Below are 14,992 nucleotides of genomic sequence, written 5' to 3' on the forward strand. Positions count from 1 at the left end.
CACTCCCAGCGCTGCACTCTCCCGAGTGAGCCACAGGGTTGGCCCAATACATGTTATTTTTAAAAATGTAACTGCATATATGTATTAATCAGACAGGAAGCACTTAAAATAGAAAGCACTTTCACTAAAAGGTGAAAACCTCAGGTACAGCGCATGTTAAAAGTGCTACATGGTATTACACATAAGTAATAAGACAACTGGAAACTCATTACAGTGGGACTTGTGGGGGATAAAAGCAGACTAGAAAGAACTTCATCATTCACAAGATAAAAGAAATTCATCTTATGTGAGACATAATCCCTTCATGTTTATGTTATCCATCTTTGAAATTAATCAAATCCAGTAAGAGCAAACAAACCAGCAGGTTAGGCCCAGTTTTTGTTTGGGCCATTTCCAAATGATGTGTCATAGAAACTGTTGTTATAGAATCTGGTTAGCTAGTTTACTCTAAGACTACCAACAAGTAACAGAGATCATGCCACTTCACTTCTGAACTTTAGTTTCCTGAACTGTAAAATAAGGTAGGAAATAGAGTGTTTCTGAGGTGCTTTCCATTGGTAAAATTCTGTTAATTATTTCATAAACCAAAGAAAGCATTTTACTAAATGTGTGGAAGTATCATGGCCAAGCTAAGACTCAAGATTTTTGTATTTTTATTGCTTTTATTTACTATTATTGGGAATCAGTGTTTTTATTGAGTGGGTTATTCTGGCTGAAAAATAAAAATAGACCACATGAAGTGAATTTCTTACTTCCTTTCAGGTTTTTGTAATTTCATGTTCATTAAAAGCAGCAGAATCTTAAGGGAGTGAGGAAACTTCCAGGGTTCAAATGTCTTAGTCATTCTGTGTTCCCTGGGCTGGTGACATGTGTCTCTAGCATAGGTTACCACTTGGGGAGACTGACTTAGCAAAAGGTAGGGAAGAGGGGAGTAAAGGTGAAAGGGGAGGGCCAAAAACCCACACCATTTGGCATGGAATAGTGGAAATAACCCTCCCTTGGCAGGATAATGTCCTCTGTATTCTATTTTTTATACTTCACAACGTGAGGTATTTTCACTTCAAATTACATAATTTTCAAAAGGAGAATGTAGTATATTTGCTAATAGATGCTGCTATATAATAGTCTTCCTGCCCCCCCCATAACATTGTAAAATAATAATCCTAATAAAAATACTATCATAGTTTGAAAGATGTTTTAAATTCTTTAAAAGGCTAGCCATTTACCTCAGTTGGTTAAAATATGGTGCTGATAACACCAGGGTCTGGGGTTCAATCCTTGTACCAGCTAGTTTAAAAAAAAAAAAATACAATGAATATAGGACTTTCCTCAAAAAAGAAAAAGGAAGGAGGCCTATTGGAAAGGATTGCACAGAAAAATTTAAAGATAGTACAGTGTATAATTGTCTTAGTTTTCTGTTGCTTATAACAATGCCTGAGACTGGGTAATTTATGAAGAAATGGAATTTGTTTTTTATAGCTTTGGAGGTTGGGAAGTTTAAGGTCCAGGGCGCACATTTGGTTAAGTGTCTTCTCCCTGGTGGGGACTCTCTGCAGAGTCCTGAGGTAGCACAGGGTATCACATGGTGGGAGGGCATCACTTGTCCATATGCTCTCTTCCGGGCCGGCCCGTGGCTCACTCGGGAGAATGTGGTGCTGATAACACTAAGGCCCCGAGTTCGGATCCCATATAGGGATGGCCGGTTAGCTCACTGGCTGAGCGTGGTGCTGACAACACCAAGTCAAGGGTTAAGATCCCCTTACCGGTCATCTTTTTTAAAAAAAAAAAAGAAAAAAAAGACATATGCTCTCTTCCTTTCCTTATATGATCCAATCACCTCTTAAGGCCCTACCTTTCAAATACCATAGTCAGATTTCCATCTTAATACTGTTACAATGGGGATTAAGTTTCAACATGAGCTTTGGAGGAGACAAACATTCAAACCATGGCAATAATGAACTCCCAAACAGTCTTCTGGCTTTACCAGTTCTTAGCATTTTGGCACATTTGCTTTATTTCTCTATTTCTGTCTTTCTCTCCCTCTCTCTCCCTTTCCCTCTCCCTTACCTTCTCCCCTCCCCCTTACCTTCTCCCCTCCCCTTCCTTTTCTCTCTCTCCCCACCTCCCCCCCCCAATTTGACTAGTATTTTTATCACACTGAAGATTAAAATTGATAAAATGTAATCATCTAATATGCTAACCAAATTCATATTACCTCAGATTTTTTTAAATAAAATTGATAAAATGTAATCATCTAATATGCTAACCAAATTCATATTACCTCAGATTTTTTCATTCTTTTTTGTTTTTTTGGCAGCTGGTTGATATGGAAAAATGAACCCTTGACTTTGGTGTTATCAGCACCACACTCGTCAGCCATACTACTTCAGTTGTTCCAGAAGTATCTTCCATAACTTAGAATAATTCAGAATCGAATCAAATATAACACTTTACATTTTTTGACATGTCTCTCTAGTTTTCTGTAACTTTCCTAATTTTTTCTTGCATAGTATTGATATTTTCTTAAAGTTTAAGTTATCTTTTAGAGTGATCTGCAGTCTGAAGTTGTCTGTTTTCTCATGATTGAATTCAGATTAAACATTTTTGGAGGAATATAGCATAGGTGATTTTTTCCCCCTATTGCATTACATAAGGAGGAATGAAATGTTAGCCTGTCTGATTATTGGTGATATTAAATTTGATCACTTGGTTGAGGTAGACTCTGCTGGTTGAAAACATACCTTTAAATTAAAGTTGTCAGTAAGCAAAGAATATCTTGTTCAACAACAATCTTACATCCAAGAGGTTTTGTCATCTATTTATTATGTTTGACAGAATCAGTTATTACATTAGCGGTTTCAAAATAGTGATTTTTCTACTTCTAAAAGATGTGTTAAATTTCTAAAAAAATTTGTTCCCATAAGATGGCCCTTGGTTGTAGCAATCATTTGTTCTTTCTATTGAGAATGTTTTAGGAAATATGTGACAGAATTAGGTTCGAACATTGTATGAGTGCTTTAAAAATGTTGTACAAGCACTTTAAAAGTTCCATAAGAGCTAAGGCGCTAGAAAAATGAAGAAGAAAGTTTATTAGCAATGTCAGTAATTAGAGTTAGACAATTAAATTTCTGTTATTAGTCCCATAGTTGCCTCAGTCCTATAATTTAGTTGTGATTATGTTTACCTCATAACTGCAGTTAAACCCTGTGTTAGTAGTTAGTGTGCTTATGTTTTTGCAGAGGAAATTGCTGGACATTTTAAGAGGTACAGTATGAAATTTAAGATGTAAGTAAACAGTTAAATCTTAGTAATTTTAGTTTCTTTTTTTGAGAGTTTATTAGTTGAAAGTTTCCTTTGTTAAGTGACCTTGGTAGCATGTTTTAAGCACAGTTTCACGACATCATCAGAAACCTTTCTAAATCTGTTTCACTATTTGTGTTGAACGTTGTAGAGACAAAGCCAACTCATATTATGAATGGAGTAGCATCCAAAAAAATAAGATTCTATCAGAAAGATAAGGTTGTACATTGTCCTAAATTAGGAGTTTATTATCACTGGAGTTCACCATTAACAGCAAAGTTCTCTCTCCCTTCAAAATTAGAGAAAGGCGTCTGCTTGACAGTTATAAAACTGCATTTTAAAATATTTTTAATTATGATTTTTACTAATTCAGAATTACTTGAATTTATAAGGCCTAACAATTTCCACAGCTTAGAGAGAGAATCATTTGAAATGCAGTAGAAATATTCGTTTTATTTTTTGCCACAACAAATGGGTTGCTTCATTATACTTCATTTCAGCTTGTCCATCTGTTTCAACAAGAGTTTCTATTACAGTTTTTAAGGAAAGCTGCCTGGAAATTATGTTTCTCATAGATAACAAAGATTTTAATCTTAGAAAAATCATTTGTACCCTTTGGTAAAAGTAATAACTATTTATGGAAGAGTTAGAGGTTTGAATATTTGTTTTTGAGGTACTTAGTCTGGCACTTGATTTTTACCCCTTAAAGATATCTGGATACCAAAAAGTGCAGGGCATGGTAAAGGATCCTACACTAGGGAAATAGGAATTTTGAGAAATTTTAGGTAAATTAGTGTGAAACATCTCAGACCAGATTCATTGATAATAGATGCCTTATTACCTTTGTTGTTTGAATAGTCAGGGATTTATATATATTTTTAACTTAAATTTATTTATAAAGAAGAAATAGAGCCTATTTTGAAAAAGCAGTTATACTATAAAGTTGGTATCTTTTATTTAGGCTTTTGCCAAGCTGGAATAAAAAGCACTGCTGATCCGTTAGGCCATAGGTTTATAGAAACCCTTGAGGACGACATTTTAGTAGCAGAGAAAAGTAGTACTTCTGGTTAGTGGCATACATATTTTTCTTCAAATAGTACAGGAAATGTATGAGCATTGTTTAATGGGATCCTTATAGCATTCCTGTTTGCTTATAGAAAGTATAATCTCTGTTTAACAAAACGAGAAACAGAGGCACGTGCTTTTTCCCCAGCTATCACAGAAAACTATGGTTAGAAAATTGGACAACACACTTGTCCGATTATGCAGTGTTTTATCCAGTTCACACAATCAGTTTTCTATTTTCTTCTTTTCTTTTTTTTTTGTCTCCTTGCAGTTATTGAACATCGAGTTTCTGAATTTGGTTTTGGTTGATTCTTTTTCTTCAAAGTCAGCCACTTGAGCTAATATCTATTGCCAATGAGCATCTGACAAGAGGCACAATTGTCCTCTGATCGCAACTCCGTTGCTATCTCCATCTGTTGATGTGAAGAAGTAATGCTCTTGCCAGAGTAAGCAAGCCCATTTTAATTTTAGCAAAAACAGATTAAGAAGTAAGGAATCGTGCTCTTAGTGCATTTTCTTTCTTTGTGACAATTAAAGTCAGTTTGAAAATGCAAAACTGTGATGAGATGTCAGCTCTTGTAGACAGATTGTCTTTTTTTTTTAAAGGCTTTTTGTTAGTAATATAAAAGTGTCAGAGTTATTTAAAAATTGATATATTAACCATGCGTAGATTCCTTTTGTTTTGTTCTTTAGGGAATTACAGAATAATTATTTCAACTTTTTTCATCAGTGTGAAGTGAGGCATCATTGTGCAATGATATTTTAATAGCAAGAAATCTCAAAAATCCTGACAGTCCTTGCACATTCAGTTTCATGGGCTTTTGCATCATTGCTTCTGAATTGCTAATGAAGAGCTCAATATAGCTTCTGATGCATTTCAGATATTCTGGGTGGTGACTGGCTAGAATGTTCCTGACATCACAACATACAGCTGTTGACTTTCTATTGTCTCTGAGTCCTCGGCAAGTGCTTTAGACTGCTCTAGCAGGCGTTCCCAGTGCTTGACTAAATCAGCTGGATGTGTGTGTGGTGAGCTCTGTTAGAGGAGCTATGCAGAGCATCAGTTTACAGATACTATGGAAAGTACATCTTCATTAACTCTATATGATGAAGCAAATACCAATACAATGAAGGTATGTGACTCTTACTTCATTTGCTAAATGTGTGCAAAAGGTAATCAAATATATGAAGAATTATTCGTGTTCCCTTACTTAGTACCATAGTTTTGTTAGAGGTATGTGTAATAAAATCCTTACATGTCCAAAATGAGAGCATTTTAAAAATGTTTTTGTTGATTGTTGAGAAGGTTTAGGTTGATAGAATGAAGAGTAGGAGTCATTTACTTCTCAGCTGAAGCTCCAGTTTTTTCTCCCCTACCCCTTGATTTTTGATACTACTTTCACCTTGCTGATAGAACGGTTTACATGTGTGCTAATTGGTGTTTTATATAGGAGAACAAATTGTCAGTTGGAAAAATGACTTCTCTTTCAGGTTCATCTTAAAATAGGCTATATGGCTTCTTCAATTTTAAAAATTTCGTTGTGGAAAAAATACTGTGTGAATGAGATTTCTATTTTGGAAATTAAGAAACTAGGAACCTTAACTTTCAAAACTCATTAATTTTTTGTACCTTTTTGGGGGGAAGAGGTGGAATAATTTTTAAAGTGCTTATAAAAGAGCAAAACCTACATCTGTCATTGCTATGGTTAGCATAATCAAATATCACATTGCAAAAAAGAGCAAATGCTAATCAAACTATGTAATTTTGAGGAGTATCTGGTTTCTAATTATACAGTCTGAAAACTTTGACATTTACCTTGATATTTTAATGATTCCTAAAAACTGGAATCTCACCATATAGGTGATAACTGAATAACTAAAGAACGTCTGTTAGTGTGTAATGAATTGTTTGTAAGGTTTTTGAGAGTTTTGCTTGCTTTTTACCTGGAATTAACTGAAATTTGAACAGGATTTGGAATTGCTTTATTTTCAAACACCCACCTGCCCCAATATGAAATAATTATTTTGTTCTTAAGAAATAACTCATCTCTTTTTTAGAGGAGATAGGAAGAAAATCACTAAATAGCCTTTTATCAGTGCTGAATATCACTGCTCTTCTTTCTTTTGTCTCTGACTCCCATCTGTGTAAGTAATTAGGGTCATGAAAATATTAATAGCTATTATTAAAATTAGAGTCTTATCAGATGCATTGCTTCAGCCTAATGCCAGGAGAATTTTACCATCATTTCTTTTTTAAGCTCCAGATTTTAAGTTTTACATTCAGAACTACAGAAAAAAAAAATTAAAATAAGGAGCATGTACTCTCAGTTCTTGCCTACAACTGCTTTCATCCATCCTTTGTGACATTCCACTTTTCTCTCTTGTATACCTTTTCTCTTTTTCATTTCTTCTTTTTTCTTTCCTTTATGTATGTGTGGCTCTCTGGCTCTTTCTCACTCTCTTGCTGTCTCTACCCTCCGTCCCCTCTCTGTTTGATTTTCTGAGTATTTGTCTCTCCGCCTCTGTTTATCTTTTCTCTCCTCCCCTCTTCCCCTCCCTCCCCTCACCCCTTCATCTCTTCCTTCTTTCTTTTGTCTTTCCCAATTTTGTCTTTCCCAATTTGTCTCAGTTTCTCTCCATTTCTTTCTTATTCCTTTTTTTTTTTTTTTTTTTTTTTTTTTTTTTTTTTTTTTTTTTTTTTTTTGGTGGCTGGCCAGTACAGGGATGGAACCCTAGACGTTGGTGTCAGCACAACACTGTAACCAACTGAGCTAACTGGCCAGCCCCTATTTCTCTCCCTTTCTGTCCATCTTATCTGCTTGGTGTCTCAGGTTCTCTCTCCCTTTCTTAAAATCTGTCTTCTTTCCTCTCCTTTCCTATCCTCTCCTTTCTCCTCTCTCCTCCCATCTCTTTTCTCTCTCCCCTCTTTCTGTCTTTCCTTATCTGCCCATCTGACTCTCTCCCTCTCCCTTTCTCTTTCCTCCTATCTCTTGCTTTTCCTATCTCTTCCTCTCCCTATTAGTCTCTGCCCTTCTTTCCTTCTCTCTTTGTCTGTTTCTCCATGTGCCACTTCCTTCCTCTTTCTGTCCCCCTTCCCCTTCCTTCTCCCTTTCTCATCCTGCTTCTCTGTCTCTTTACCTCTGTTTTTATTTGTTCGTAGCTCAGCCTTTCTGTCTCCCTCACTACTGTTCTTTCTGTTGGTCTCTCCCTCTGCCTCCATCCCTTCCTCTCTCAGTACTCTGTTCCCTTTCCCACCTTAGCCCCAGATCTTTCTCTCTCTTTCCTGTCCAAGCTTCACTCACACATACTCCAAATTTTCATTCTCATACAGGTTTTCAGTTTTCATTGGAATCTGGATCTCCACTTGACTTTAAATATTTTTGGTTAATTAATAGTAATTACTGATCGCATTTTAATTTATGTTAAGCACTGCACTTGCTTTCTTTCTTATTCTTTTTTTAGTATTTTTGAATCTTCTCATTTCTCTACATGAGAAAATTTTTATTTATTTATTTATTTATTTATTTATTTATTTTTGGCTGCTGCCTGGTAAGGGAACCAAACCCTTGACCTTGCCTTACAAGGCCGTGCTCTAGCCAACTGAGCTAACTGGATAGCCCCCCTGCACTTTCTAAAAGAAACTATTAGGTAAAGAATTAAATGCCATATTTTAAATTAAAAAACCCTTTGTTCATTTTTTTTAATTTATATAAACTTATGTTTGAGGCCTTATAATAAGTGGATTGAAAGTAATTACTTAAAACATTTTATTTGTCTCTTTTATTAGTTTTTCAGGTTTTAGAAAGCAATTTAAATTTTTTTTCTTTTGGGCCGGCCTGTGGCTCACTTGGAAGAGTGTGGTGCTGATAACACCAACGCCACGGGTTCGAATCCCTATATAGGGATGGCCAGTTAGCTGACTTGGGAGAGCATGGTGCTGACAACACCAAGTCAAGGGTTAAGATCCCCTTACCAGTCATCTTTTGAAAAATAAATAAAAATAAAATTTTTTCTTCTCTGGATACTTAAGATAATATCCTTTTGCATAATTGTTTCCCAGGTTATGAGTAAATTTGTATTTTTCATTCCTGTATGGCCTTTTTCATATCATTCTGTATTTTCCAAATGTGTTACAGTGGATATATGCTGGGATTTTCTTCTTTTGTTTTTAACTTTTTATTTTGAAAAATTATAGATTCACAGGAAGTTGGAAAAGTAGAAATCCTATGGTAGTTTTTTTTTGTTTTTAAGAGTCTTAACATATTTTAAATGTTTTCCTCAAGATTTTGTATCTTGTATCTGAGTATTTAAAATAGCCAGAAGAACAAAAGTTCATTTAGCATTGACCTGTTTGCATAATTACAAATCTAGCAATTGTCATCATATTGTTTTTGTTGTTTTGTAAAGCAGATTAAGAAAGCAATTTGACAAAGGCATAATGTAAATAGTACTGTGGCTTTGCAATAACTAGCACAGAGCTATCAGAGAAGAAAATTAAATTTACAGTTAACAAGTTATATATGTGAAGTGTGCTCAAAAAGCAAAGAAAAATGTATAATATGAAAAGTCTTTCCAGAGCTGAGTTAAATGTCATTTTCACTTACAGCTCTCCCTCCTCTAAAACTATGGAGTACTTCTTGTTTCGGTATTCTTTAGGTGTCTATACTGCTTTGTATAGTTATCTTCTGTGCTATATAATCAGACACCTGGTTGTGGGGGTGAAATAGGACTAAAAAAATAATTTTCTCTGTAAATCTTCTTGTCATACCTTCGTAGCTGACCAACCCTCAGTCTGATTGATATGATAGCTTTTATGCAGTAAATACAAGGCTTTTTATTTTTTCAAACTAAGTTCCTCTAAGCCACAGAGTTCCACAAAGGTACTTCAGTAAATAGAGAAAAACCTGGAGCCCAGTTAATATCTCTGTACCCAGCCCCACCTTCTCACTTGAACAGAGCAAATTTACATAAATATATATAAATATATATTACTGGGTTCTTAGTTCTCCAGAAGCCTATGTATGAATCTCAGTTAACAACACTTATTATATATATATGTTACATAATAAAATGGTATGTGTAATATGTTATATAAATCTATCACATTATGTAATATATATTATGTAAACCTGTCATATTACATAAATATAATACATATCATTTTATTATGTAACATACATATGTTTTGTATATGTATATATGTATGGCCAACACGCATATATAAACATACATTTATATATAACATACATACAAGGGTACTTCAGAAAGATCAGGTAAAGATTCGTTTTATCTTTTAATTCTATTTTTTAATGGACTTTTGAAGTACCCTCATATATAAGATATAAAACAAGGGTTGTTAACTAGAATTCATGTATAAGCTTTGGGAGAACCAAGAAACCCCTAAAAGCACATGTAAAACTGTGAATGTACACATGTGAGTAAGCACAAGTATGAGTCCTGCATTTCTGAGGAGAGGACCCTTGGTTTAATAAGATTTTCAAGAGGGATCCTTTTGTGGCCTAAAAACAATTAAGAATTAGTGTTTTATCGTGTTTCTAAATCATTACTCATATATGTTAACTTTAAATTTTCTCTCTTTTGATTTATTTTCAAGTGCTTACTAGGGTATGTGGCTTCCTCCCACAATAGAATGCACTTCCCCATACATCACATGCAGTTTTTTTCAAGTAGTTTGAAAATATGCAGTGACCAACTACCAAGCACATCAGATGTCAGATTTCAAAGTGGGATCACCAGAAAGAGATAACAGAACGTTTTATTATCCCAGTACTTTCAAAGAGCTGGCTAAATGACACTTTCACTTAACCAATAGAAGATGAATGATAACAAAAATTGAATGCCTCCATTGAGCTCCAGTGAGACAAAGCAAAATAAATGTATTAAGTATTAATAACTAAAACAATTTAATGTGGTAGACATAGCTAGGAAATAATGAAGGAAAGCCATAAAAAAATCAAATCGGAAATGTTAGACCATATGAATTTATTCACTTTGTGCAAAGCCATAGGAAATTGAGCATGTTAAATTGGACAGAACTTTAGGTACATTGAAGAGAAGTTATATCTGCTAGCTCTACACATACAATGTGTAGTGTGAACTTCTAGAGATTGTGAGCTTCTCAGCAGTGTTTGTCCATGCCCAGCAGCAGCACCTTCAACCTGTAAAGTTTTTTGCACTTTGTTGTACACATCCTTTATAGAGTTGTGAAGGTAGATAATGGCAACTGAAAGACAACACCTGTTCTATCTCAAGCTATTTCCAAGCTATTTTTATTTATCATGAAATGCTCTTTGACTGAAAGAAGAAATAAAACCTTTTGGAGCCTTTTCCCCCTAACATAATCCCTGGGTGCTTTCTTGAGAGAGGGCTATGATCCTATGTTATAAAGAATGTGGTTCGGGCTGGCCCGTGGCGCACTGCTACAGGGTTCCCGCCGAGGGTTCGGATCCCACATACAGACCGGCCGCTCACTGGCTGAGCGAGGTGCGGGCGCGACACTGAGGGTTGCGATCCGTTGCCGGTCACGAAAAAAGACAAAAAAGGAAAAAAAAAAAAAAAAAAGAATGTGGTTGGCAATTCAAGAAATGAAGGATGTCACATTAGTAGTTATAAAATAGAATGTCTGCCAATTGTAACCTAAATTAAAATCCTATAAAGGAAACAGACTTTTGGTATAAGAAGGAAATGGGTTGTGTTAGATCTACTGATTCAAATGCTAGATAATGTGAAGTTTCACATGTTGATAAAAATGCATTAAGCCATCAAAGAACCGTTGGATGGATTAGATAAATGTGCCAGGAGCCCAGCATGAGTTTTGCTAAGACTCTTTGATGATAGAGCTTTATACCTTTAAGACCCTCAAAGGATTTTCATTGTGATACTATGATAAGAATGAAATGCTAGTCGTGGGTTAAAAAAAAAAAAACATGGAGATAAATTCACTTAGTTTGATTAGTTAGTACAGAGAAAAAATAAATCAAGTGAAATAGAATTTTTTGTTGTTGTTGTTGTTTTTGTGAAATAGAATTTTGAAAGAGCAAAAGGAACACCACATCAGAGTCTAGCTAAAATGCCATAAAGAGCAAGGATTTCTTAAAGGATGGCCTAGCACTTGTCACAGTCTGTAAAGCATATCTACTCATTGATGGCAATAGGAATGGCTGAATAAAGAAGCCAGGATTATGCTCATGATGATGTTCACCTTTATTTCTGAGCTGTAAACTACAGACATTATCATGCTATAGAACAAAATACATTACTAAGAATTGTAATGAATGAGACTACACTATGCAAAAGCTTGTTACCTACGATGACTTTTGACACCAACTAACCCAGAATTAGGCCAGACAAGTCCTACACAAGATTGCCCTCACTTCAGATACCAATCCACCCTCATTTCTGACCAGCTGGCCACAAATCTGGGGGTTCCAGTTCTCACTACCCCCTCAGGTTTGATAATTTGCTAGATTGATTCACAAAACTCAGGAATGTGCTGCACTTAACAATTACAGTTTTATTATAGCAAGGGGATACAAATTAGATCCAGCCAAAAGGAGAGATGCATAGGGAGAGTCTGGGAGGGTCCAAAATTCAAAGTTTTTGTTGTCCTCATCTCTTGGGGTTACGACACATTACCTTCCTGCACATTGATGTGTGACAGTATGCAGAGTATTGTCAATCTGGAAAGCTCATCCAAGCCTCAGTGTTTAGTATTTTTATTGAGATTTCATTATAGAAGCATGATAGATTAAATCATTGGCCACACAGTTGAATTCAATTTCCCCCACTTCCCTCCCAAGAAATCAGGTTATCACATGACTCAAAGCCCAAACTTGCCAATCACATGGTTAGTCTTTCCAGCCAGTCCCCATCCTGAATCATCTCTTTAACATAAACTATGAAGAGGCCCACCATGACTCACCTCATTAACATAAATTTATCAGGACCCACCATGAATGACAAAGACACTTCCATCACTCCAGAAATTCCAAGGATTTATTTATTTATTTTATTTATTTATTTTGTCCTTTTTGAGATCTGCCGCGCCACGCTCAGCCAGTGAGCGCTGTGAGCGCACCAGTCATCCCTATATAGGATCCGAACCCACGGCGGGAGCGCTGCAGCGCTCCTAGCACTGCACTCTCCTGAGTGCGCCACGGGCTCGGCCCAGAAATTCCAAGGATTTAGAGGCTACCTACAGCGCTCCTAGCACCGCACTCTCCTGAGTGCGCCACGGGCTCGGCCCAGAAATTCCAAGGATTTAGAGGCTACCTACCATGGACAAAGGCCAGTCAAATTCTTCTTTACACAATATCTTATTCTCTAATTATTGATAATGTCTTTGGCATTCTGTATTGGAAAATAATTTACTTTTCTGATTCTTATTATTTATGAGATAACTCTGAGGTCAAGACTGAATAAATAGATATTTCTCCCTCTGACCAGTTCCTTCTAGCTGGTTCTATAGTTTAAAAGCATCTCTAAGTAGATAATATACTATTTAAAGAATGAATTATAATCAACTCAAACTCAATATGGAAAAAAATGTGTAACTTAGTCTTCTTACATGCCTGTTATCTTAAGCTCTTCTCTCACATCCACATTATCTATAGCTCAGTTTCCAGGAATCTAAATGTTTTGAATTTTCTTTGTTTTTATTTCCCAAAGCATGGTTAGTTGGTAAGACCAATCTTTTTGTTTTTTTCTTCATACAGTCTTTAAAAGAGATTTTATTATGTGCCAAGAGATCTTATTATAACCTGACTGACTGACTTTTACACGTACATAGGGAGCTCTCAGTATAATCCATGATAATGGTAGGTTCAAAATGAAGGCAAAATACATTTTACCCTCACTTGCACTATTCAAGGAGGTAATTAATATAGCCTTCAGTTACAGAGCTACATTAATGGCCCAGACTTTATTACATTGTCTCTTCCCTTCATCTGCCAATATCTAAACCCCTTCAAAATCTCACTAAGTTATCCGCAGGATTCCCCAAGGTCTCTCCCATGAGCTCAAGAATAACGCTTTTATGACCTTCCAATTTTGTCCTTGTCTGGCCCACTGCTCACTACCACTTTTCCTACTGCTTTCCATGGATTTATTCATGTTCCTGCCAAAGATTCCATCTCTTAGAGTTCTCAACATCATTAGTCTTCAGGGTACCATATCCTCTAGAATCTTATATGTGCCAGGACCATGCAATCCTCAGAGAAGTGGGATAAGCCCTTTGCCTACTTCTGTGCCTGGGCACCATGAGCTGCTTGTCTCCCACTTTTCCCTACTTTAGTTCTCTAATAAAAACATTTGATTTAGCTTCTGCTTTGACTCAAACTAGGACCCCTGCTACATTTCAGTATATATGTAGAGTTCTAGTACTCTAGCATTCCTAATTTCCACTTTTTAAGTCTTGACTTGGCAGATTTTGTTAGGGTATCTTAAGCTACTATACCACACATGACGTCAGATCTGGAAATGGCCGCAAAAGGACATTTAGCCTGTCCTGTAGCCAAGTAGTACCTGAGCTGTCTCATCTAGATTACTCCCATTACAATGACCTCCGTCAAATAATTAGAGAAAGCCCCAGTCTTGTAGTCTATAGACTTCTTTTTAGAAGAAATGTGCCTAAACAGCCCCGAATGTTGGTGTTGTCCTTGATGAACCTCCCCTTAGTGACTCAGTGGAGTATTTATCCTTACTCATCATTGTCCCCAAGCCCTACAACCACCCCAGCCTCCTCACTTCTAGCAAATAATGTTCTAGGTAAAATAGGGAAGTTTATTGAGTATGAATTCCCTGACTTTCCCACCACATTCCCTTTACTCTCTAAGGACAGTGGATATTTTTAAGGCTTATCCCTCCATTTGTTCGTCTGACTCCATTTCCTCATTTCTTCTCACTTCAGATTTTCCTTCTCATTCTCCTTTTTCCTACTAATCTTCCAGCCTCTCTCCCATCTTTACTGGCTTCTTTGGCCTACACAGCTTCCATCCTGACAGTCTTCCCCTAACTTTGCATCTGCTGCTAACCTTCCTACCAAATTCAGTATACTCTTTGTGGTCCTCCACCTTCCCACTCATCTCATAAGGGTTCAGTATTCCTTAGTGATCCTTTCCCAAACCCACTTCTTTTCTTACTCAGTGAAGGCTCCTGGGCAACTTCATCTGCATTGGATAATTCAAAACTTAATCTATACAGTGGTTCTTCCCAAATAAATAGCATCAGCCCTGACTTTTCTCCTGAGCTCTAGGTCTCTGTCTGCAATTTCTTATTAGATTTCTCCACTTAAAAGTCCTGGAGACACTTTAAACTTACTGTATGCAAAACTGAAATCATTGTTCTCTCACAAAATCCTCTTGTTTCCCTGCATATACAAAATGTACAAAACATTTAAAAATTGTCCCCTCGTGTGCATGTGTGCGTCACCTTAGGGTTTAGATCCAGAGATGGAAATGTTGTGAAATAAGAATATGTGGAATTTAAACTTCATTTGATATCACAAATTGTCTTCTAAAGTGGACTTACAGTGTATGAAAGGTCCCATTCCCCATGTCCTTACCAACTCTAGGCATCATCAAATTTTTTGTTTTCAAACCCAGTTTAT

At 36.1% G+C, this 14,992-nt stretch overlaps 1 protein-coding gene across 7 annotated transcripts in view; it reads left to right on the forward strand.

Moving 5' to 3' along the window:
- R3HDM1 (R3H domain containing 1) overlaps window positions 1–14,992 on the forward strand; it is a 199,996-nt gene that overhangs the window by 58,332 nt on the left and 126,672 nt on the right. The window contains exon 1 of one of the 7 annotated variants that reach the window (XM_008583543.1): window positions 5,289–5,498. The exons of the other annotated variants lie outside the window; for them this stretch is intronic. The gene's annotated coding sequence lies outside the window, so the exon portion shown is untranslated. Of the gene's footprint in view, window positions 1–5,288; window positions 5,499–14,992 lie in introns of those variants that run through there. 7 annotated transcript variants of the gene reach the window in all.

Source organism: Galeopterus variegatus, unplaced genomic scaffold, assembly GCF_000696425.1.
Source record: "Galeopterus variegatus unplaced genomic scaffold, G_variegatus-3.0.2 Scaffold98, whole genome shotgun sequence".
Lineage (NCBI taxonomy): Eukaryota > Metazoa > Chordata > Mammalia > Dermoptera > Cynocephalidae > Galeopterus > Galeopterus variegatus.